Genomic DNA, 7752 nt, shown 5'->3' on the forward strand with positions numbered 1-7752 from the left:
TTGTTATGATTTTTCCACTCGTGTAAAAGATAATCCATTTTTGTGTGTATAAATAACCCTTACCGGTGGCAGACACCGGCTCCCGGACAATTTACTTTATTTTTTAATATTGGTATTACGTATTCAATTAATATATACAATTAAGAAATTTGATTAATTAAAATAAAATCGTTACTCCAACCACTCTAAAATGACGTAGGTATGGCGCTTGAAAGGATAAGAATTGTTAATAGAGTCTGTGCGGAAAGAGAAGATCCGAGTCGTGGAATGTATGGAGCCCAAAGCCCAATACATTCCACGACTCTTCTCTTTCCGAAAAGACTAGGTATATCTAAAATATCTTGACAATTTAATTTACCTACTTAATTCCTCGAGTAAGATACCAGTCAGATTTTACTTTTACATAAACATTATTATGTAGCACGCGCCACCAGCATGTACATCCACATCCTATGTATCCTCGTGCCACCCAATTTACATTACAATAAAAGGATTTAAACGTGTAATACCTATGTCGTTAAAATCAACAGGTAGGCAGCAGGAAGCGCTGGTGGCCTAGCGGTAAGAGCATGCGACTTTCAATCCGGAGGTCGCAGGTTCAAACCCCGGCTCGCACCAATGAGTTTTTCGGAACTTATGTACGAAATATCATTTGATATTTGCCAGTTGCTCTTCGGTGAAGGAAAACAACGTGAGGAAACCGGACTAATCCCAATAAGACCTAGTTGCCCCTCTGGGTTGGAAGATCAGATGGCAGTCGCTTTCGTAAAAACTAGTGCCTACGTCAAATCATGGGATTAGTTGTCAAGCGGACCCCAGGCTCCCATGAGCCGTGGCAAAATGCCGGGATAACGCCAGGAAGATGTTGTTAAAATCAACAGTCTCACAGCAATAGGATGGGAACCAAAAAAAATCATAGGCCAATATCTCTGAACTCAAACGTGCTTGGTAACGCTACGTCTTACGTAGGCGAACAACGCGCGAACGCGGCGCGGCGCGGCGCGGCGAAAGCGGCCGCCGCCGCGCCGCGCCGCGCCGCGCCGCCTGACATTCGCGTGCAAATCGCGCCGCACCGCGTTCGCAACGAGATCGCTTACGTAGGACACTTCTATGGGCATCAAAGGATTGATTTCGCCGCGCCGCGCCGCGCCGCGTTCGCGCGTTGTTCGCCTACGTAAGACGTAGCGTAATATCATAAGGGGCTATTCATAAATTACTTCATTTCAAATTAGGGGGCGGGGGGATCTGGACATCGGATGAGCATGACGTAGGACGAAACGGGGTCATTCGAAGCATGATTTTAGGGGAGGGGGGGTCAAAAAGCGACGACGTAATTAATGGACAGCCCCTAACATATGATGGGTCTAATAATAAATAACTATGCGAAATATCTGATATAGATTGAGCTTTCATTATGGAGCTTATTTCAAGAGAATAAGATTCAATTTTGCATACGCCCTTTACGTGTGAAGTGACAGGAAAACTGTCGTTATAGGTAATTGTGCCTGGCTGTACGTGCGGCAAAACAATCTAAGAAAATTGGCATGTGCATTTAGTTCCAGTGACATTGCAAAATTATTATGGTAAGTAGGTAACAGTCGGCAAAAGATTTGTCTACCTATACATATAATATATAATATGCCAAAGCCATAGATTGTAGTTTTTTTTTTAATTATGAATGGGCTTACTCATGGCCACAGACTAGCCGAGGCGTAGACGTGGCCTACGATGGAGCGAGCTCGCCCAGAAGGTGCCTGTTCACTCTTGATTTGAAGGTTGCGGGGTTATAAGAACACGGAAATATAGACGCCGGCAAGGAATTCCATTCCTTGACAGTGCGCATAAGGAAAGTAGAAGCAAAGCGCTTCGTGCGAATTGGTGGAATATCTACCAAGTAAGGATGGAAACCGGCCGTGCGTCTAAAAGTCCGATGGTAGAATGGGGACGGTGGAATAAGCTTTAGATTACCTTTTTGGTTAGTGGATATTCGTAATGGTAATCGTTTTTTAGGTTTCCAAGGCCGTTTAACTTATTTTGCTTTAGGTTCGTTTGGATAATATTTTACAAAGCGTAAGATAGTTTTGGTCGTGCCGTACCAAAACAAAACGTCAAAAACATTTATTTTGCCGAGAACAATAAGAAAAGTCCAACTAACTATACTTAATAGCTGTCATTGTTATGGGAAGAACAAATTCAGTTTATAATACTTAATTGTCCAAAAGTGATGACCATTCGCACGGACATTTAAACACGCGAAAAACATTCTCATTATTTTAAATCGTGGGAACTGTAAGTGGAATAATGGTTCGTGACAAACGGTCGAACTGGGAACCAATTCGAGATATCAAAGTAATGGGGTGAACGTGGCTACCGTAATATTCCACTTGTCTAACACTAATGTTTATAGGTTTAAACATTAAAGTAAGTATTCACCATACAGCAGTCACGACACACCGGTGAGGTGGCGACTCAAATAGGGCCCCGAGCGGTAAAGTATTCCACTTTTTAATTGACAATTCTCGACATGCCCATTGCAGACTATAAAGATACATCATGCTAAGTTTCGGCAATATTTTTGTGAATTAATTAGGTTACTAAGTACAAATCAACTCGTAATATTTTGATGTTTAAATTCAATAACTAAGAACTTTGTATTTAAATTGCACGCCGCAAGTACCTAATACCTACTTACCTAAAATAATTACAAGACGCGATTATATTGGTACGGCTATGAACTGATAGGTCTGCCTACAAAATTTTCCGCACAGTTGCATGTCAATAAGGACCGCTTTCGTCCTTGTAACATTTATCTGTCGCGATGTTTACCTTAGTCTCACGCAAATGTTAGAATATCAGTTTATAGATTACATATTCCGTAACAAAACTACCTCCAAGTATAGAAATTAAGACTTGGTGGTCGTTTTTACATAATTGTCGGCCACACAATACAATAAATTTAAAACCCACGTATGTATTACGTATTCTTGAATGTAAAATTACGCAACTACATTAGAATTAAAGTTCCTATAGATTTAGTGTAATATCTAGTGGAGTGGAGTTTACCTATCATTATGTTTGCCTTATCTCTTTTCTTACGAAGATAGAGCAGTGAATTTAAGTACCTACCTATAAATTATCTTAAAACCAGTGATCGTACATTTTCCAGCATTTTTGGTGCAGCGGAGACGTGGTGTTAACGGAATTGGTATACTTAAATAATTTCAACCCTAATGATTAATTAGCGTTAATTACGTTAATATTAACCTTAATTTACCATTTCAGTTGAAATTTTCTATACCATTTCCGTTAACACCACTCTGCTGCACCAAAAATGCTGGAAAATGTACGATCACCGCTTAGAACACAGTTGGGCAGGGGAGAAAAAACTGTCAAAATGGACATGTTTTTTTACAAAATATTATAGGATATTGTTAGCTTATAGTTTATTTTTCTCTACACTTACCTGTTCTTACCATGTAATTGCACTGATTTACCAATTTGATTTTATTTAAGACTACCATACAAGAGGGAACATTAAAATCCAATCACCGGGATTTTTCGTACATTGTTAACCAAGTCACATTGTAGATTTTTTGCTCTCCGTATAACCCCTCCCACTTGTTGCTTAACCACAGGTTGCTTACGTAATACGTAATCGGAGGACACCGAGCATTGTCCAAGCTAAAGGTAGTCCTTTAACCATTGTGCAAGGATGCCATCATCATTAACCGACTTACGATTGTCATGCAAGTGGAACACATCACGTTTATTGTCGTAGTTAAAGTAAAATACTTACTGCTCTTAGGTTGAGGTGTTTTGAAGAGATGTACCTACTTATTGGTACAAAAGTGATAATCGTAAATTAAAACTAGGCCATTCTATTTCAAAATTGGTCCTTTTTACAGAGGAGAGGCGGTACACGCTTTACCCAAGTACTTACCTAGGTACCTCACAGAATACCTATAGGGTATTTATAGTTAACTGTCTGTCCACGCCACTTTTTTGTCCACCACAGACAATAACGGAGTCAATAGAATATAGGTAGTTAATTTTAATTTAGATATCAATAAAAGAAAGAGGTTCAGAGCCATCACATAATGATACTGACTATACTGAGTATAAAATCTCATAAGCAAAAATTTCTTCACAGGTAATCTGGAGAGGGGAGCGCTACAGAAATGATTCTGTACTTTTGTATATACATGGCGTTTTTTGAACAACTGGCTATATTGTGCGAGGTGATTATATTTACTGATGCTGAACAACTTTTTCTATGGGACCAACTCTGAAATCACAAAAATTTTTGGCCGTTTCATACATATATTGGTCGAGTGGATGTCGACGTTTCCTACGGGATGGCCTTCCCATAGAAAACGTAGATTTTTTTTGGGATTTAGGGGTTGTTCCCATAGAAAAAGTTATTCAGTATGGCCTATCGCCTCGCACAATATGGCTAGTTGCCCAAAAAACGCCATGTAATAACTAATAATAAGTAGGTATAGGTAACTCAAATTCCTTACCTCGCAGTTTCGGTTCTAAAATTAAATCTTTTGAAGACTGGCCTTTTTTCTAGCCACCTTTTTTAGTGCAAGATGCAACTGACCTGACAAAACACGTGCTAGCTACGTAAAGATTGTGAACAATGACAGTTACTTAACAAAAAAAGGATCTTTGTTTCTCATTGGTCAACAAATTAGGGGCGGGTCAACTCAAAAATCAACGTTTGCAAGCGACACTGTTTTGAAACTGGTCGACTCTGGCTTTGGCCGATAGTACGTAAAATATTACGGTACGGTTTACAATAGTATTGACCCCCTGGTGACAAGAACTTAATTCCACCAGCTGGGCCCGGCAGTCGTTCCGGTCACGACCCGCAATAGTCCCTCAACCTTCGCTCTTTGTGGAGGACCAGTGGACCAGAGCGGCATCGGCACTGGAGTATTATTGTAATCGCCCATTTAGTGCGAAATTTGCGCAAGTAACCGGTAAAATAACGATTTCATATTCACGTTACATTGTGGAAATCATAAAATAAGCGTTATATTAAAAATTTAACGTAACTGTAAATATAGGTACTGTTACCTAAAACACGTTTTACTCGGTGCATTTTACTGAACACTTAAGAAACTTGTTGCAAAAGAAGTTTATGACGAAAACGTGTTAAATATGGTATTAAAGCAACAAAGTATTGAAGTACCTATCAGTCTAATGGCTCCACTTCACGTTGGGCCAACGCCAACGCCAACGAGGGACGCAGCCATGCGGTAGAATGAGATAGCAATATCACTTGCTCCCTCTAACGCATAAATGCGTCCCTCGTTGGTGTTGGCGTTGGCCCAACGTGAAGAGGAGCCATAATAGAAAGTTAGCTTATAGAGTACTACCGGCGCTACCCAATTTTGACGTATTCGGATAAGTAGTGTAAAGTAGTAGTAAAAACTGTATTTGACTTGGGTCTAGATGCTATGTACTCTTCTTAACACGTATATTTTGATTTAAAAGTTCAATAAAGCTATGCCTAACGAGACAATCCGTGGTGCTAGCCGGACTTAAAAAACACCGATGACAATCACTATCACTCTTTTATATTAGTGAGATAGAGACAGATAGCTTCGTTTCGTTTCTCTACGAACGATTGGCATCTCCTTTACCCTTGTAAAGACCAACCAAGAGTGAAAGAGACGACATTGTGACTTCAGTCGCCAGTTGGTTCACTTGTGATACCCTAGTTCACACTCGTACCAGGCGTGGCTCACTCCGCGATTTCGTCGCTTTGCTACAGGTAGCTAAAAGTACATCCGTTCCACCCCAATTTTGGGGAAAGCCATAAGCCGCGCGTGGCGCTGTCGCCGCCTATAGTTCGTTTTTTTTAGCATTAGAAAGAACTTCGCAGAAGTAAGCTTGTGGTTCCAAATCCGGCACTTTTAGCGGTAATAATTTGAAGTAAATTATATAGTATTGACCGTGCTACATTACATAATGCAATAATTATTAACAATTAAAGAGCCCGATAAAAACTGTACGCTTACTTCTGTGGAGTTCTTTCTAATGCTAAAAAAACGAAGTATAGCGGCCATATCTGTGCTGATCGTAACAGACGCGTTTTGTTAGAGAGTGAGTCTTCTGTACCTAGTACTATTATTTATCCTGTGCTCGTACTAATTAGTAATTACGGGGAACATTTTGTTGTAATTAGGGCTTTTGATTGCTCTATGGCACTAATTAGTTACAACATAATTTTCACCGTAATTAGTACTATACCTCGTTTTTTTTAGCATTAGAAATTAGGTAAACAATCTTGACGTGTCTTTTAATTGAAAAACACATTTTAAAAATAAGTTACGCCAAATATGTAACAAATATGAATCTAATACGATCATTTATATTCTTCTGATTTCTGAATAGTTTTTGATTTTTAAAAAGCGTTTTTCAATTAAAAGACATGTCAAGATCGCTTACCTTCTTGCAAGTTCTTTCTAATGCTAAAAAAAACGAACTTTAGGTACACACTAGCTATAGTTCGTTTTTTTTAGCATTAGAAAGAACTTTAAAGAAGGTAAGCGATCTTGACATGTCTTTTAATTGAAAAACGCTTTTTAAAAATCAATAAGTACTACTTATGAAATCAGAAGAATATAAATGATCGTATTAGATTCATAATTGTTACATATTTGCCGTGACTTATTTTTAAAACGTGTTTTTCAATTAAAAGACACATCAAGATTGTTTACCTAATTTCTAATGCTAAAAAAAACGAAGTATAGTACCTAAAGTTTGATTAGACAAACCTGGGGAGTAGTTACCTACCGGCAGTGTTGCCAGATGGTCACAAAAGTCACATTTTTCGTGAATTTTGGCCTTCTCGTGTGACATGTGCGTGACTTTCGATCATGAGGCAATTTTTGTGACTTTTTAAGCTAGTCGAATTTTGGACAAGTTTAATTCTGCAATTCGTATTATTTAGGAACGCAGTGAACGCACCCAAGTTGACACTTGCACTGGCACTTTGACGTTACATCCACCATCACGTTTATTATAATAGTCGTGGCAAAATGAGACTTGTTACCTTGACATGACGGTGTTATTTAGTTTGATAGTATACCTAGTAGTTATCTATACGCCTCTGGCGGCCTCTGATTCGATCGGGCAGTTTAATCAGATTGGCGAAAATTTGACTAATCTGAATACGCCTTAAATCGGAGATTGACGCCAATTTTATTTCTGATCAAATCAGTTGATTTGTTCATCCCGTCTGGATATCGCTTAAAGGCTCTCGTGATTGTTCAAAAACTGATAAGAAAGTTGCATTTTATCCACATGTGAGGCAAAGTAATCAAGTGCAAATTTTGCTGGTAGAATTGATTATTTTCAGGAACAAAAATATCAATAGATTTATGGTGATATTAGATATTAGTACACCTAAATTGAAAAAATGCCCCAAAAAGAAAATACTGGCGTCACAAATTGGTATTATTGCGCCCGTACTCCGTTTTGTCGGTAATATCGGTCATAATCGGCGATTTAATTCGGCGAGCCAAATTGGCGTTTGCGTCCGCACGTCCTGATTCGATCGGGCAATTTAATCAGATTGGCGAAAAATTGACTAGTCTGGATACGCCTTAAAATTCATGAAATCGATCACAAATAGCATTAAGTATGAAAATGTGTGTTTCAAAAAGAAAAATCATATAAAGTTAGTAGATTTTTTGTGAAATATATTATTTTCTGAATCTGAAAATCGATTTAAAGTTG

The sequence above is a fragment of the Cydia fagiglandana genome, chromosome 22, assembly GCF_963556715.1.
Source record: "Cydia fagiglandana chromosome 22, ilCydFagi1.1, whole genome shotgun sequence".
NCBI lineage: Eukaryota > Metazoa > Arthropoda > Insecta > Lepidoptera > Tortricidae > Cydia > Cydia fagiglandana.